A 20,160-nucleotide genomic window follows, 5' to 3' on the forward strand; every position below is an offset into this window, starting at 1 on the left:
CCCTAACCCTAACCCTAACCCTAACCCTAACCCTAACCCTAACCCTAACCCTAACCCTAACCCTAACCCTAACCCTAACCCTAACCCTAACCCTAACCCTAACCCTAACCCTAACCCTAACCCTAACCCTAACCCTAACCCTAACCCTAACCCTAACCCTAACCCTAACCCTAACCCTAACCCTAACCCTAACCCTAACCCTAACCCTAACCCTAACCCTAACCCTAACCCTAACCCTAACCCTAACCCTAACCCTAACCCTAACCCTAACCCTAACCCTAACCCTAACCCTAACCCTAACCCTAACCCTAACCCTAACCCTAACCCTAACCCTAACCCTAACCCTAACCCTAACCCTAACCCTAACCCTAACCCTAACCCTAACCCTAACCCTAACCCTAACCCTAACCCTAACCCTAACCCTAACCCTAACCCTAACCCTAACCCTAACCCTAACCCTAACCCTAACCCTAACCCTAACCCTAACCCTAACCCTAACCCTAACCCTAACCCTAACCCTAACCCTAACCCTAACCCTAACCCTAACCCTAACCCTAACCCTAACCCTAACCCTAACCCTAACCCTAACCCTAACCCTAACCCTAACCCTAACCCTAACCCTAACCCTAACCCTAACCCTAACCCTAACCCTAACCCTAACCCTAACCCTAACCCTAACCCTAACCCTAACCCTAACCCTAACCCTAACCCTAACCCTAACCCTAACCCTAACCCTAACCCTAACCCTAACCCTAACCCTAACCCTAACCCTAACCCTAACCCTAACCCTAACCCTAACCCTAACCCTAACCCTAACCCTAACCCTAACCCTAACCCTAACCCTAACCCTAACCCTAACCCTAACCCTAACCCTAACCCTAACCCTAACCCTAACCCTAACCCTAACCCTAACCCTAACCCTAACCCTAACCCTAACCCTAACCCTAACCCTAACCCTAACCCTAACCCTAACCCTAACCCTAACCCTAACCCTAACCCTAACCCTAACCCTAACCCTAACCCTAACCCTAACCCTAACCCTAACCCTAACCCTAACCCTAACCCTAACCCTAACCCTAACCCTAACCCTAACCCTAACCCTAACCCTAACCCTAACCCTAACCCTAACCCTAACCCTAACCCTAACCCTAACCCTAACCCTAACCCTAACCCTAACCCTAACCCTAACCCTAACCCTAACCCTAACCCTAACCCTAACCCTAACCCTAACCCTAACCCTAACCCTAACCCTAACCCTAACCCTAACCCTAACCCTAACCCTAACCCTAACCCTAACCCTAACCCTAACCCTAACCCTAACCCTAACCCTAACCCTAACCCTAACCCTAACCCTAACCCTAACCCTAACCCTAACCCTAACCCTAACCCTAACCCTAACCCTAACCCTAACCCTAACCCTAACCCTAACCCTAACCCTAACCCTAACCCTAACCCTAACCCTAACCCTAACCCTAACCCTAACCCTAACCCTAACCCTAACCCTAACCCTAACCCTAACCCTAACCCTAACCCTAACCCTAACCCTAACCCTAACCCTAACCCTAACCCTAACCCTAACCCTAACCCTAACCCTAACCCTAACCCTAACCCTAACCCTAACCCTAACCCTAACCCTAACCCTAACCCTAACCCTAACCCTAACCCTAACCCTAACCCTAACCCTAACCCTAACCCTAACCCTAACCCTAACCCTAACCCTAACCCTAACCCTAACCCTAACCCTAACCCTAACCCTAACCCTAACCCTAACCCTAACCCTAACCCTAACCCTAACCCTAACCCTAACCCTAACCCTAACCCTAACCCTAACCCTAACCCTAACCCTAACCCTAACCCTAACCCTAACCCTAACCCTAACCCTAACCCTAACCCTAACCCTAACCCTAACCCTAACCCTAACCCTAACCCTAACCCTAACCCTAACCCTAACCCTAACCCTAACCCTAACCCTAACCCTAACCCTAACCCTAACCCTAACCCTAACCCTAACCCTAACCCTAACCCTAACCCTAACCCTAACCCTAACCCTAACCCTAACCCTAACCCTAACCCTAACCCTAACCCTAACCCTAACCCTAACCCTAACCCTAACCCTAACCCTAACCCTAACCCTAACCCTAACCCTAACCCTAACCCTAACCCTAACCCTAACCCTAACCCTAACCCTAACCCTAACCCTAACCCTAACCCTAACCCTAACCCTAACCCTAACCCTAACCCTAACCCTAACCCTAACCCTAACCCTAACCCTAACCCTAACCCTAACCCTAACCCTAACCCTAACCCTAACCCTAACCCTAACCCTAACCCTAACCCTAACCCTAACCCTAACCCTAACCCTAACCCTAACCCTAACCCTAACCCTAACCCTAACCCTAACCCTAACCCTAACCCTAACCCTAACCCTAACCCTAACCCTAACCCTAACCCTAACCCTAACCCTAACCCTAACCCTAACCCTAACCCTAACCCTAACCCTAACCCTAACCCTAACCCTAACCCTAACCCTAACCCTAACCCTAACCCTAACCCTAACCCTAACCCTAACCCTAACCCTAACCCTAACCCTAACCCTAACCCTAACCCTAACCCTAACCCTAACCCTAACCCTAACCCTAACCCTAACCCTAACCCTAACCCTAACCCTAACCCTAACCCTAACCCTAACCCTAACCCTAACCCTAACCCTAACCCTAACCCTAACCCTAACCCTAACCCTAACCCTAACCCTAACCCTAACCCTAACCCTAACCCTAACCCTAACCCTAACCCTAACCCTAACCCTAACCCTAACCCTAACCCTAACCCTAACCCTAACCCTAACCCTAACCCTAACCCTAACCCTAACCCTAACCCTAACCCTAACCCTAACCCTAACCCTAACCCTAACCCTAACCCTAACCCTAACCCTAACCCTAACCCTAACCCTAACCCTAACCCTAACCCTAACCCTAACCCTAACCCTAACCCTAACCCTAACCCTAACCCTAACCCTAACCCTAACCCTAACCCTAACCCTAACCCTAACCCTAACCCTAACCCTAACCCTAACCCTAACCCTAACCCTAACCCTAACCCTAACCCTAACCCTAACCCTAACCCTAACCCTAACCCTAACCCTAACCCTAACCCTAACCCTAACCCTAACCCTAACCCTAACCCTAACCCTAACCCTAACCCTAACCCTAACCCTAACCCTAACCCTAACCCTAACCCTAACCCTAACCCTAACCCTAACCCTAACCCTAACCCTAACCCTAACCCTAACCCTAACCCTAACCCTAACCCTAACCCTAACCCTAACCCTAACCCTAACCCTAACCCTAACCCTAACCCTAACCCTAACCCTAACCCTAACCCTAACCCTAACCCTAACCCTAACCCTAACCCTAACCCTAACCCTAACCCTAACCCTAACCCTAACCCTAACCCTAACCCTAACCCTAACCCTAACCCTAACCCTAACCCTAACCCTAACCCTAACCCTAACCCTAACCCTAACCCTAACCCTAACCCTAACCCTAACCCTAACCCTAACCCTAACCCTAACCCTAACCCTAACCCTAACCCTAACCCTAACCCTAACCCTAACCCTAACCCTAACCCTAACCCTAACCCTAACCCTAACCCTAACCCTAACCCTAACCCTAACCCTAACCCTAACCCTAACCCTAACCCTAACCCTAACCCTAACCCTAACCCTAACCCTAACCCTAACCCTAACCCTAACCCTAACCCTAACCCTAACCCTAACCCTAACCCTAACCCTAACCCTAACCCTAACCCTAACCCTAACCCTAACCCTAACCCTAACCCTAACCCTAACCCTAACCCTAACCCTAACCCTAACCCTAACCCTAACCCTAACCCTAACCCTAACCCTAACCCTAACCCTAACCCTAACCCTAACCCTAACCCTAACCCTAACCCTAACCCTAACCCTAACCCTAACCCTAACCCTAACCCTAACCCTAACCCTAACCCTAACCCTAACCCTAACCCTAACCCTAACCCTAACCCTAACCCTAACCCTAACCCTAACCCTAACCCTAACCCTAACCCTAACCCTAACCCTAACCCTAACCCTAACCCTAACCCTAACCCTAACCCTAACCCTAACCCTAACCCTAACCCTAACCCTAACCCTAACCCTAACCCTAACCCTAACCCTAACCCTAACCCTAACCCTAACCCTAACCCTAACCCTAACCCTAACCCTAACCCTAACCCTAACCCTAACCCTAACCCTAACCCTAACCCTAACCCTAACCCTAACCCTAACCCTAACCCTAACCCTAACCCTAACCCTAACCCTAACCCTAACCCTAACCCTAACCCTAACCCTAACCCTAACCCTAACCCTAACCCTAACCCTAACCCTAACCCTAACCCTAACCCTAACCCTAACCCTAACCCTAACCCTAACCCTAACCCTAACCCTAACCCTAACCCTAACCCTAACCCTAACCCTAACCCTAACCCTAACCCTAACCCTAACCCTAACCCTAACCCTAACCCTAACCCTAACCCTAACCCTAACCCTAACCCTAACCCTAACCCTAACCCTAACCCTAACCCTAACCCTAACCCTAACCCTAACCCTAACCCTAACCCTAACCCTAACCCTAACCCTAACCCTAACCCTAACCCTAACCCTAACCCTAACCCTAACCCTAACCCTAACCCTAACCCTAACCCTAACCCTAACCCTAACCCTAACCCTAACCCTAACCCTAACCCTAACCCTAACCCTAACCCTAACCCTAACCCTAACCCTAACCCTAACCCTAACCCTAACCCTAACCCTAACCCTAACCCTAACCCTAACCCTAACCCTAACCCTAACCCTAACCCTAACCCTAACCCTAACCCTAACCCTAACCCTAACCCTAACCCTAACCCTAACCCTAACCCTAACCCTAACCCTAACCCTAACCCTAACCCTAACCCTAACCCTAACCCTAACCCTAACCCTAACCCTAACCCTAACCCTAACCCTAACCCTAACCCTAACCCTAACCCTAACCCTAACCCTAACCCTAACCCTAACCCTAACCCTAACCCTAACCCTAACCCTAACCCTAACCCTAACCCTAACCCTAACCCTAACCCTAACCCTAACCCTAACCCTAACCCTAACCCTAACCCTAACCCTAACCCTAACCCTAACCCTAACCCTAACCCTAACCCTAACCCTAACCCTAACCCTAACCCTAACCCTAACCCTAACCCTAACCCTAACCCTAACCCTAACCCTAACCCTAACCCTAACCCTAACCCTAACCCTAACCCTAACCCTAACCCTAACCCTAACCCTAACCCTAACCCTAACCCTAACCCTAACCCTAACCCTAACCCTAACCCTAACCCTAACCCTAACCCTAACCCTAACCCTAACCCTAACCCTAACCCTAACCCTAACCCTAACCCTAACCCTAACCCTAACCCTAACCCTAACCCTAACCCTAACCCTAACCCTAACCCTAACCCTAACCCTAACCCTAACCCTAACCCTAACCCTAACCCTAACCCTAACCCTAACCCTAACCCTAACCCTAACCCTAACCCTAACCCTAACCCTAACCCTAACCCTAACCCTAACCCTAACCCTAACCCTAACCCTAACCCTAACCCTAACCCTAACCCTAACCCTAACCCTAACCCTAACCCTAACCCTAACCCTAACCCTAACCCTAACCCTAACCCTAACCCTAACCCTAACCCTAACCCTAACCCTAACCCTAACCCTAACCCTAACCCTAACCCTAACCCTAACCCTAACCCTAACCCTAACCCTAACCCTAACCCTAACCCTAACCCTAACCCTAACCCTAACCCTAACCCTAACCCTAACCCTAACCCTAACCCTAACCCTAACCCTAACCCTAACCCTAACCCTAACCCTAACCCTAACCCTAACCCTAACCCTAACCCTAACCCTAACCCTAACCCTAACCCTAACCCTAACCCTAACCCTAACCCTAACCCTAACCCTAACCCTAACCCTAACCCTAACCCTAACCCTAACCCTAACCCTAACCCTAACCCTAACCCTAACCCTAACCCTAACCCTAACCCTAACCCTAACCCTAACCCTAACCCTAACCCTAACCCTAACCCTAACCCTAACCCTAACCCTAACCCTAACCCTAACCCTAACCCTAACCCTAACCCTAACCCTAACCCTAACCCTAACCCTAACCCTAACCCTAACCCTAACCCTAACCCTAACCCTAACCCTAACCCTAACCCTAACCCTAACCCTAACCCTAACCCTAACCCTAACCCTAACCCTAACCCTAACCCTAACCCTAACCCTAACCCTAACCCTAACCCTAACCCTAACCCTAACCCTAACCCTAACCCTAACCCTAACCCTAACCCTAACCCTAACCCTAACCCTAACCCTAACCCTAACCCTAACCCTAACCCTAACCCTAACCCTAACCCTAACCCTAACCCTAACCCTAACCCTAACCCTAACCCTAACCCTAACCCTAACCCTAACCCTAACCCTAACCCTAACCCTAACCCTAACCCTAACCCTAACCCTAACCCTAACCCTAACCCTAACCCTAACCCTAACCCTAACCCTAACCCTAACCCTAACCCTAACCCTAACCCTAACCCTAACCCTAACCCTAACCCTAACCCTAACCCTAACCCTAACCCTAACCCTAACCCTAACCCTAACCCTAACCCTAACCCTAACCCTAACCCTAACCCTAACCCTAACCCTAACCCTAACCCTAACCCTAACCCTAACCCTAACCCTAACCCTAACCCTAACCCTAACCCTAACCCTAACCCTAACCCTAACCCTAACCCTAACCCTAACCCTAACCCTAACCCTAACCCTAACCCTAACCCTAACCCTAACCCTAACCCTAACCCTAACCCTAACCCTAACCCTAACCCTAACCCTAACCCTAACCCTAACCCTAACCCTAACCCTAACCCTAACCCTAACCCTAACCCTAACCCTAACCCTAACCCTAACCCTAACCCTAACCCTAACCCTAACCCTAACCCTAACCCTAACCCTAACCCTAACCCTAACCCTAACCCTAACCCTAACCCTAACCCTAACCCTAACCCTAACCCTAACCCTAACCCTAACCCTAACCCTAACCCTAACCCTAACCCTAACCCTAACCCTAACCCTAACCCTAACCCTAACCCTAACCCTAACCCTAACCCTAACCCTAACCCTAACCCTAACCCTAACCCTAACCCTAACCCTAACCCTAACCCTAACCCTAACCCTAACCCTAACCCTAACCCTAACCCTAACCCTAACCCTAACCCTAACCCTAACCCTAACCCTAACCCTAACCCTAACCCTAACCCTAACCCTAACCCTAACCCTAACCCTAACCCTAACCCTAACCCTAACCCTAACCCTAACCCTAACCCTAACCCTAACCCTAACCCTAACCCTAACCCTAACCCTAACCCTAACCCTAACCCTAACCCTAACCCTAACCCTAACCCTAACCCTAACCCTAACCCTAACCCTAACCCTAACCCTAACCCTAACCCTAACCCTAACCCTAACCCTAACCCTAACCCTAACCCTAACCCTAACCCTAACCCTAACCCTAACCCTAACCCTAACCCTAACCCTAACCCTAACCCTAACCCTAACCCTAACCCTAACCCTAACCCTAACCCTAACCCTAACCCTAACCCTAACCCTAACCCTAACCCTAACCCTAACCCTAACCCTAACCCTAACCCTAACCCTAACCCTAACCCTAACCCTAACCCTAACCCTAACCCTAACCCTAACCCTAACCCTAACCCTAACCCTAACCCTAACCCTAACCCTAACCCTAACCCTAACCCTAACCCTAACCCTAACCCTAACCCTAACCCTAACCCTAACCCTAACCCTAACCCTAACCCTAACCCTAACCCTAACCCTAACCCTAACCCTAACCCTAACCCTAACCCTAACCCTAACCCTAACCCTAACCCTAACCCTAACCCTAACCCTAACCCTAACCCTAACCCTAACCCTAACCCTAACCCTAACCCTAACCCTAACCCTAACCCTAACCCTAACCCTAACCCTAACCCTAACCCTAACCCTAACCCTAACCCTAACCCTAACCCTAACCCTAACCCTAACCCTAACCCTAACCCTAACCCTAACCCTAACCCTAACCCTAACCCTAACCCTAACCCTAACCCTAACCCTAACCCTAACCCTAACCCTAACCCTAACCCTAACCCTAACCCTAACCCTAACCCTAACCCTAACCCTAACCCTAACCCTAACCCTAACCCTAACCCTAACCCTAACCCTAACCCTAACCCTAACCCTAACCCTAACCCTAACCCTAACCCTAACCCTAACCCTAACCCTAACCCTAACCCTAACCCTAACCCTAACCCTAACCCTAACCCTAACCCTAACCCTAACCCTAACCCTAACCCTAACCCTAACCCTAACCCTAACCCTAACCCTAACCCTAACCCTAACCCTAACCCTAACCCTAACCCTAACCCTAACCCTAACCCTAACCCTAACCCTAACCCTAACCCTAACCCTAACCCTAACCCTAACCCTAACCCTAACCCTAACCCTAACCCTAACCCTAACCCTAACCCTAACCCTAACCCTAACCCTAACCCTAACCCTAACCCTAACCCTAACCCTAACCCTAACCCTAACCCTAACCCTAACCCTAACCCTAACCCTAACCCTAACCCTAACCCTAACCCTAACCCTAACCCTAACCCTAACCCTAACCCTAACCCTAACCCTAACCCTAACCCTAACCCTAACCCTAACCCTAACCCTAACCCTAACCCTAACCCTAACCCTAACCCTAACCCTAACCCTAACCCTAACCCTAACCCTAACCCTAACCCTAACCCTAACCCTAACCCTAACCCTAACCCTAACCCTAACCCTAACCCTAACCCTAACCCTAACCCTAACCCTAACCCTAACCCTAACCCTAACCCTAACCCTAACCCTAACCCTAACCCTAACCCTAACCCTAACCCTAACCCTAACCCTAACCCTAACCCTAACCCTAACCCTAACCCTAACCCTAACCCTAACCCTAACCCTAACCCTAACCCTAACCCTAACCCTAACCCTAACCCTAACCCTAACCCTAACCCTAACCCTAACCCTAACCCTAACCCTAACCCTAACCCTAACCCTAACCCTAACCCTAACCCTAACCCTAACCCTAACCCTAACCCTAACCCTAACCCTAACCCTAACCCTAACCCTAACCCTAACCCTAACCCTAACCCTAACCCTAACCCTAACCCTAACCCTAACCCTAACCCTAACCCTAACCCTAACCCTAACCCTAACCCTAACCCTAACCCTAACCCTAACCCTAACCCTAACCCTAACCCTAACCCTAACCCTAACCCTAACCCTAACCCTAACCCTAACCCTAACCCTAACCCTAACCCTAACCCTAACCCTAACCCTAACCCTAACCCTAACCCTAACCCTAACCCTAACCCTAACCCTAACCCTAACCCTAACCCTAACCCTAACCCTAACCCTAACCCTAACCCTAACCCTAACCCTAACCCTAACCCTAACCCTAACCCTAACCCTAACCCTAACCCTAACCCTAACCCTAACCCTAACCCTAACCCTAACCCTAACCCTAACCCTAACCCTAACCCTAACCCTAACCCTAACCCTAACCCTAACCCTAACCCTAACCCTAACCCTAACCCTAACCCTAACCCTAACCCTAACCCTAACCCTAACCCTAACCCTAACCCTAACCCTAACCCTAACCCTAACCCTAACCCTAACCCTAACCCTAACCCTAACCCTAACCCTAACCCTAACCCTAACCCTAACCCTAACCCTAACCCTAACCCTAACCCTAACCCTAACCCTAACCCTAACCCTAACCCTAACCCTAACCCTAACCCTAACCCTAACCCTAACCCTAACCCTAACCCTAACCCTAACCCTAACCCTAACCCTAACCCTAACCCTAACCCTAACCCTAACCCTAACCCTAACCCTAACCCTAACCCTAACCCTAACCCTAACCCTAACCCTAACCCTAACCCTAACCCTAACCCTAACCCTAACCCTAACCCTAACCCTAACCCTAACCCTAACCCTAACCCTAACCCTAACCCTAACCCTAACCCTAACCCTAACCCTAACCCTAACCCTAACCCTAACCCTAACCCTAACCCTAACCCTAACCCTAACCCTAACCCTAACCCTAACCCTAACCCTAACCCTAACCCTAACCCTAACCCTAACCCTAACCCTAACCCTAACCCTAACCCTAACCCTAACCCTAACCCTAACCCTAACCCTAACCCTAACCCTAACCCTAACCCTAACCCTAACCCTAACCCTAACCCTAACCCTAACCCTAACCCTAACCCTAACCCTAACCCTAACCCTAACCCTAACCCTAACCCTAACCCTAACCCTAACCCTAACCCTAACCCTAACCCTAACCCTAACCCTAACCCTAACCCTAACCCTAACCCTAACCCTAACCCTAACCCTAACCCTAACCCTAACCCTAACCCTAACCCTAACCCTAACCCTAACCCTAACCCTAACCCTAACCCTAACCCTAACCCTAACCCTAACCCTAACCCTAACCCTAACCCTAACCCTAACCCTAACCCTAACCCTAACCCTAACCCTAACCCTAACCCTAACCCTAACCCTAACCCTAACCCTAACCCTAACCCTAACCCTAACCCTAACCCTAACCCTAACCCTAACCCTAACCCTAACCCTAACCCTAACCCTAACCCTAACCCTAACCCTAACCCTAACCCTAACCCTAACCCTAACCCTAACCCTAACCCTAACCCTAACCCTAACCCTAACCCTAACCCTAACCCTAACCCTAACCCTAACCCTAACCCTAACCCTAACCCTAACCCTAACCCTAACCCTAACCCTAACCCTAACCCTAACCCTAACCCTAACCCTAACCCTAACCCTAACCCTAACCCTAACCCTAACCCTAACCCTAACCCTAACCCTAACCCTAACCCTAACCCTAACCCTAACCCTAACCCTAACCCTAACCCTAACCCTAACCCTAACCCTAACCCTAACCCTAACCCTAACCCTAACCCTAACCCTAACCCTAACCCTAACCCTAACCCTAACCCTAACCCTAACCCTAACCCTAACCCTAACCCTAACCCTAACCCTAACCCTAACCCTAACCCTAACCCTAACCCTAACCCTAACCCTAACCCTAACCCTAACCCTAACCCTAACCCTAACCCTAACCCTAACCCTAACCCTAACCCTAACCCTAACCCTAACCCTAACCCTAACCCTAACCCTAACCCTAACCCTAACCCTAACCCTAACCCTAACCCTAACCCTAACCCTAACCCTAACCCTAACCCTAACCCTAACCCTAACCCTAACCCTAACCCTAACCCTAACCCTAACCCTAACCCTAACCCTAACCCTAACCCTAACCCTAACCCTAACCCTAACCCTAACCCTAACCCTAACCCTAACCCTAACCCTAACCCTAACCCTAACCCTAACCCTAACCCTAACCCTAACCCTAACCCTAACCCTAACCCTAACCCTAACCCTAACCCTAACCCTAACCCTAACCCTAACCCTAACCCTAACCCTAACCCTAACCCTAACCCTAACCCTAACCCTAACCCTAACCCTAACCCTAACCCTAACCCTAACCCTAACCCTAACCCTAACCCTAACCCTAACCCTAACCCTAACCCTAACCCTAACCCTAACCCTAACCCTAACCCTAACCCTAACCCTAACCCTAACCCTAACCCTAACCCTAACCCTAACCCTAACCCTAACCCTAACCCTAACCCTAACCCTAACCCTAACCCTAACCCTAACCCTAACCCTAACCCTAACCCTAACCCTAACCCTAACCCTAACCCTAACCCTAACCCTAACCCTAACCCTAACCCTAACCCTAACCCTAACCCTAACCCTAACCCTAACCCTAACCCTAACCCTAACCCTAACCCTAACCCTAACCCTAACCCTAACCCTAACCCTAACCCTAACCCTAACCCTAACCCTAACCCTAACCCTAACCCTAACCCTAACCCTAACCCTAACCCTAACCCTAACCCTAACCCTAACCCTAACCCTAACCCTAACCCTAACCCTAACCCTAACCCTAACCCTAACCCTAACCCTAACCCTAACCCTAACCCTAACCCTAACCCTAACCCTAACCCTAACCCTAACCCTAACCCTAACCCTAACCCTAACCCTAACCCTAACCCTAACCCTAACCCTAACCCTAACCCTAACCCTAACCCTAACCCTAACCCTAACCCTAACCCTAACCCTAACCCTAACCCTAACCCTAACCCTAACCCTAACCCTAACCCTAACCCTAACCCTAACCCTAACCCTAACCCTAACCCTAACCCTAACCCTAACCCTAACCCTAACCCTAACCCTAACCCTAACCCTAACCCTAACCCTAACCCTAACCCTAACCCTAACCCTAACCCTAACCCTAACCCTAACCCTAACCCTAACCCTAACCCTAACCCTAACCCTAACCCTAACCCTAACCCTAACCCTAACCCTAACCCTAACCCTAACCCTAACCCTAACCCTAACCCTAACCCTAACCCTAACCCTAACCCTAACCCTAACCCTAACCCTAACCCTAACCCTAACCCTAACCCTAACCCTAACCCTAACCCTAACCCTAACCCTAACCCTAACCCTAACCCTAACCCTAACCCTAACCCTAACCCTAACCCTAACCCTAACCCTAACCCTAACCCTAACCCTAACCCTAACCCTAACCCTAACCCTAACCCTAACCCTAACCCTAACCCTAACCCTAACCCTAACCCTAACCCTAACCCTAACCCTAACCCTAACCCTAACCCTAACCCTAACCCTAACCCTAACCCTAACCCTAACCCTAACCCTAACCCTAACCCTAACCCTAACCCTAACCCTAACCCTAACCCTAACCCTAACCCTAACCCTAACCCTAACCCTAACCCTAACCCTAACCCTAACCCTAACCCTAACCCTAACCCTAACCCTAACCCTAACCCTAACCCTAACCCTAACCCTAACCCTAACCCTAACCCTAACCCTAACCCTAACCCTAACCCTAACCCTAACCCTAACCCTAACCCTAACCCTAACCCTAACCCTAACCCTAACCCTAACCCTAACCCTAACCCTAACCCTAACCCTAACCCTAACCCTAACCCTAACCCTAACCCTAACCCTAACCCTAACCCTAACCCTAACCCTAACCCTAACCCTAACCCTAACCCTAACCCTAACCCTAACCCTAACCCTAACCCTAACCCTAACCCTAACCCTAACCCTAACCCTAACCCTAACCCTAACCCTAACCCTAACCCTAACCCTAACCCTAACCCTAACCCTAACCCTAACCCTAACCCTAACCCTAACCCTAACCCTAACCCTAACCCTAACCCTAACCCTAACCCTAACCCTAACCCTAACCCTAACCCTAACCCTAACCCTAACCCTAACCCTAACCCTAACCCTAACCCTAACCCTAACCCTAACCCTAACCCTAACCCTAACCCTAACCCTAACCCTAACCCTAACCCTAACCCTAACCCTAACCCTAACCCTAACCCTAACCCTAACCCTAACCCTAACCCTAACCCTAACCCTAACCCTAACCCTAACCCTAACCCTAACCCTAACCCTAACCCTAACCCTAACCCTAACCCTAACCCTAACCCTAACCCTAACCCTAACCCTAACCCTAACCCTAACCCTAACCCTAACCCTAACCCTAACCCTAACCCTAACCCTAACCCTAACCCTAACCCTAACCCTAACCCTAACCCTAACCCTAACCCTAACCCTAACCCTAACCCTAACCCTAACCCTAACCCTAACCCTAACCCTAACCCTAACCCTAACCCTAACCCTAACCCTAACCCTAACCCTAACCCTAACCCTAACCCTAACCCTAACCCTAACCCTAACCCTAACCCTAACCCTAACCCTAACCCTAACCCTAACCCTAACCCTAACCCTAACCCTAACCCTAACCCTAACCCTAACCCTAACCCTAACCCTAACCCTAACCCTAACCCTAACCCTAACCCTAACCCTAACCCTAACCCTAACCCTAACCCTAACCCTAACCCTAACCCTAACCCTAACCCTAACCCTAACCCTAACCCTAACCCTAACCCTAACCCTAACCCTAACCCTAACCCTAACCCTAACCCTAACCCTAACCCTAACCCTAACCCTAACCCTAACCCTAACCCTAACCCTAACCCTAACCCTAACCCTAACCCTAACCCTAACCCTAACCCTAACCCTAACCCTAACCCTAACCCTAACCCTAACCCTAACCCTAACCCTAACCCTAACCCTAACCCTAACCCTAACCCTAACCCTAACCCTAACCCTAACCCTAACCCTAACCCTAACCCTAACCCTAACCCTAACCCTAACCCTAACCCTAACCCTAACCCTAACCCTAACCCTAACCCTAACCCTAACCCTAACCCTAACCCTAACCCTAACCCTAACCCTAACCCTAACCCTAACCCTAACCCTAACCCTAACCCTAACCCTAACCCTAACCCTAACCCTAACCCTAACCCTAACCCTAACCCTAACCCTAACCCTAACCCTAACCCTAACCCTAACCCTAACCCTAACCCTAACCCTAACCCTAACCCTAACCCTAACCCTAACCCTAACCCTAACCCTAACCCTAACCCTAACCCTAACCCTAACCCTAACCCTAACCCTAACCCTAACCCTAACCCTAACCCTAACCCTAACCCTAACCCTAACCCTAACCCTAACCCTAACCCTAACCCTAACCCTAACCCTAACCCTAACCCTAACCCTAACCCTAACCCTAACCCTAACCCTAACCCTAACCCTAACCCTAACCCTAACCCTAACCCTAACCCTAACCCTAACCCTAACCCTAACCCTAACCCTAACCCTAACCCTAACCCTAACCCTAACCCTAACCCTAACCCTAACCCTAACCCTAACCCTAACCCTAACCCTAACCCTAACCCTAACCCTAACCCTAACCCTAACCCTAACCCTAACCCTAACCCTAACCCTAACCCTAACCCTAACCCTAACCCTAACCCTAACCCTAACCCTAACCCTAACCCTAACCCTAACCCTAACCCTAACCCTAACCCTAACCCTAACCCTAACCCTAACCCTAACCCTAACCCTAACCCTAACCCTAACCCTAACCCTAACCCTAACCCTAACCCTAACCCTAACCCTAACCCTAACCCTAACCCTAACCCTAACCCTAACCCTAACCCTAACCCTAACCCTAACCCTAACCCTAACCCTAACCCTAACCCTAACCCTAACCCTAACCCTAACCCTAACCCTAACCCTAACCCTAACCCTAACCCTAACCCTAACCCTAACCCTAACCCTAACCCTAACCCTAACCCTAACCCTAACCCTAACCCTAACCCTAACCCTAACCCTAACCCTAACCCTAACCCTAACCCTAACCCTAACCCTAACCCTAACCCTAACCCTAACCCTAACCCTAACCCTAACCCTAACCCTAACCCTAACCCTAACCCTAACCCTAACCCTAACCCTAACCCTAACCCTAACCCTAACCCTAACCCTAACCCTAACCCTAACCCTAACCCTAACCCTAACCCTAACCCTAACCCTAACCCTAACCCTAACCCTAACCCTAACCCTAACCCTAACCCTAACCCTAACCCTAACCCTAACCCTAACCCTAACCCTAACCCTAACCCTAACCCTAACCCTAACCCTAACCCTAACCCTAACCCTAACCCTAACCCTAACCCTAACCCTAACCCTAACCCTAACCCTAACCCTAACCCTAACCCTAACCCTAACCCTAACCCTAACCCTAACCCTAACCCTAACCCTAACCCTAACCCTAACCCTAACCCTAACCCTAACCCTAACCCTAACCCTAACCCTAACCCTAACCCTAACCCTAACCCTAACCCTAACCCTAACCCTAACCCTAACCCTAACCCTAACCCTAACCCTAACCCTAACCCTAACCCTAACCCTAACCCTAACCCTAACCCTAACCCTAACCCTAACCCTAACCCTAACCCTAACCCTAACCCTAACCCTAACCCTAACCCTAACCCTAACCCTAACCCTAACCCTAACCCTAACCCTAACCCTAACCCTAACCCTAACCCTAACCCTAACCCTAACCCTAACCCTAACCCTAACCCTAACCCTAACCCTAACCCTAACCCTAACCCTAACCCTAACCCTAACCCTAACCCTAACCCTAACCCTAACCCTAACCCTAACCCTAACCCTAACCCTAACCCTAACCCTAACCCTAACCCTAACCCTAACCCTAACCCTAACCCTAACCCTAACCCTAACCCTAACCCTAACCCTAACCCTAACCCTAACCCTAACCCTAACCCTAACCCTAACCCTAACCCTAACCCTAACCCTAACCCTAACCCTAACCCTAACCCTAACCCTAACCCTAACCCTAACCCTAACCCTAACCCTAACCCTAACCCTAACCCTAACCCTAACCCTAACCCTAACCCTAACCCTAACCCTAACCCTAACCCTAACCCTAACCCTAACCCTAACCCTAACCCTAACCCTAACCCTAACCCTAACCCTAACCCTAACCCTAACCCTAACCCTAACCCTAACCCTAACCCTAACCCTAACCCTAACCCTAACCCTAACCCTAACCCTAACCCTAACCCTAACCCTAACCCTAACCCTAACCCTAACCCTAACCCTAACCCTAACCCTAACCCTAACCCTAACCCTAACCCTAACCCTAACCCTAACCCTAACCCTAACCCTAACCCTAACCCTAACCCTAACCCTAACCCTAACCCTAACCCTAACCCTAACCCTAACCCTAACCCTAACCCTAACCCTAACCCTAACCCTAACCCTAACCCTAACCCTAACCCTAACCCTAACCCTAACCCTAACCCTAACCCTAACCCTAACCCTAACCCTAACCCTAACCCTAACCCTAACCCTAACCCTAACCCTAACCCTAACCCTAACCCTAACCCTAACCCTAACCCTAACCCTAACCCTAACCCTAACCCTAACCCTAACCCTAACCCTAACCCTAACCCTAACCCTAACCCTAACCCTAACCCTAACCCTAACCCTAACCCTAACCCTAACCCTAACCCTAACCCTAACCCTAACCCTAACCCTAACCCTAACCCTAACCCTAACCCTAACCCTAACCCTAACCCTAACCCTAACCCTAACCCTAACCCTAACCCTAACCCTAACCCTAACCCTAACCCTAACCCTAACCCTAACCCTAACCCTAACCCTAACCCTAACCCTAACCCTAACCCTAACCCTAACCCTAACCCTAACCCTAACCCTAACCCTAACCCTAACCCTAACCCTAACCCTAACCCTAACCCTAACCCTAACCCTAACCCTAACCCTAACCCTAACCCTAACCCTAACCCTAACCCTAACCCTAACCCTAACCCTAACCCTAACCCTAACCCTAACCCTAACCCTAACCCTAACCCTAACCCTAACCCTAACCCTAACCCTAACCCTAACCCTAACCCTAACCCTAACCCTAACCCTAACCCTAACCCTAACCCTAACCCTAACCCTAACCCTAACCCTAACCCTAACCCTAACCCTAACCCTAACCCTAACCCTAACCCTAACCCTAACCCTAACCCTAACCCTAACCCTAACCCTAACCCTAACCCTAACCCTAACCCTAACCCTAACCCTAACCCTAACCCTAACCCTAACCCTAACCCTAACCCTAACCCTAACCCTAACCCTAACCCTAACCCTAACCCTAACCCTAACCCTAACCCTAACCCTAACCCTAACCCTAACCCTAACCCTAACCCTAACCCTAACCCTAACCCTAACCCTAACCCTAACCCTAACCCTAACCCTAACCCTAACCCTAACCCTAACCCTAACCCTAACCCTAACCCTAACCCTAACCCTAACCCTAACCCTAACCCTAACCCTAACCCTAACCCTAACCCTAACCCTAACCCTAACCCTAACCCTAACCCTAACCCTAACCCTAACCCTAACCCTAACCCTAACCCTAACCCTAACCCTAACCCTAACCCTAACCCTAACCCTAACCCTAACCCTAACCCTAACCCTAACCCTAACCCTAACCCTAACCCTAACCCTAACCCTAACCCTAACCCTAACCCTAACCCTAACCCTAACCCTAACCCTAACCCTAACCCTAACCCTAACCCTAACCCTAACCCTAACCCTAACCCTAACCCTAACCCTAACCCTAACCCTAACCCTAACCCTAACCCTAACCCTAACCCTAACCCTAACCCTAACCCTAACCCTAACCCTAACCCTAACCCTAACCCTAACCCTAACCCTAACCCTAACCCTAACCCTAACCCTAACCCTAACCCTAACCCTAACCCTAACCCTAACCCTAACCCTAACCCTAACCCTAACCCTAACCCTAACCCTAACCCTAACCCTAACCCTAACCCTAACCCTAACCCTAACCCTAACCCTAACCCTAACCCTAACCCTAACCCTAACCCTAACCCTAACCCTAACCCTAACCCTAACCCTAACCCTAACCCTAACCCTAACCCTAACCCTAACCCTAACCCTAACCCTAACCCTAACCCTAACCCTAACCCTAACCCTAACCCTAACCCTAACCCTAACCCTAACCCTAACCCTAACCCTAACCCTAACCCTAACCCTAACCCTAACCCTAACCCTAACCCTAACCCTAACCCTAACCCTAACCCTAACCCTAACCCTAACCCTAACCCTAACCCTAACCCTAACCCTAACCCTAACCCTAACCCTAACCCTAACCCTAACCCTAACCCTAACCCTAACCCTAACCCTAACCCTAACCCTAACCCTAACCCTAACCCTAACCCTAACCCTAACCCTAACCCTAACCCTAACCCTAACCCTAACCCTAACCCTAACCCTAACCCTAACCCTAACCCTAACCCTAACCCTAACCCTAACCCTAACCCTAACCCTAACCCTAACCCTAACCCTAACCCTAACCCTAACCCTAACCCTAACCCTAACCCTAACCCTAACCCTAACCCTAACCCTAACCCTAACCCTAACCCTAACCCTAACCCTAACCCTAACCCTAACCCTAACCCTAACCCTAACCCTAACCCTAACCCTAACCCTAACCCTAACCCTAACCCTAACCCTAACCCTAACCCTAACCCTAACCCTAACCCTAACCCTAACCCTAACCCTAACCCTAACCCTAACCCTAACCCTAACCCTAACCCTAACCCTAACCCTAACCCTAACCCTAACCCTAACCCTAACCCTAACCCTAACCCTAACCCTAACCCTAACCCTAACCCTAACCCTAACCCTAACCCTAACCCTAACCCTAACCCTAACCCTAACCCTAACCCTAACCCTAACCCTAACCCTAACCCTAACCCTAACCCTAACCCTAACCCTAACCCTAACCCTAACCCTAACCCTAACCCTAACCCTAACCCTAACCCTAACCCTAACCCTAACCCTAACCCTAACCCTAACCCTAACCCTAACCCTAACCCTAACCCTAACCCTAACCCTAACCCTAACCCTAACCCTAACCCTAACCCTAACCCTAACCCTAACCCTAACCCTAACCCTAACCCTAACCCTAACCCTAACCCTAACCCTAACCCTAACCCTAACCCTAACCCTAACCCTAACCCTAACCCTAACCCTAACCCTAACCCTAACCCTAACCCTAACCCTAACCCTAACCCTAACCCTAACCCTAACCCTAACCCTAACCCTAACCCTAACCCTAACCCTAACCCTAACCCTAACCCTAACCCTAACCCTAACCCTAACCCTAACCCTAACCCTAACCCTAACCCTAACCCTAACCCTAACCCTAACCCTAACCCTAACCCTAACCCTAACCCTAACCCTAACCCTAACCCTAACCCTAACCCTAACCCTAACCCTAACCCTAACCCTAACCCTAACCCTAACCCTAACCCTAACCCTAACCCTAACCCTAACCCTAACCCTAACCCTAACCCTAACCCTAACCCTAACCCTAACCCTAACCCTAACCCTAACCCTAACCCTAACCCTAACCCTAA

Source organism: Heloderma suspectum, chromosome 10, assembly GCF_057233095.1.
Source record: "Heloderma suspectum isolate Gila_16-S chromosome 10, 16-S_ref, whole genome shotgun sequence".
In the NCBI taxonomy this organism is placed as follows: Eukaryota; Metazoa; Chordata; class Lepidosauria; order Squamata; family Helodermatidae; genus Heloderma; species Heloderma suspectum.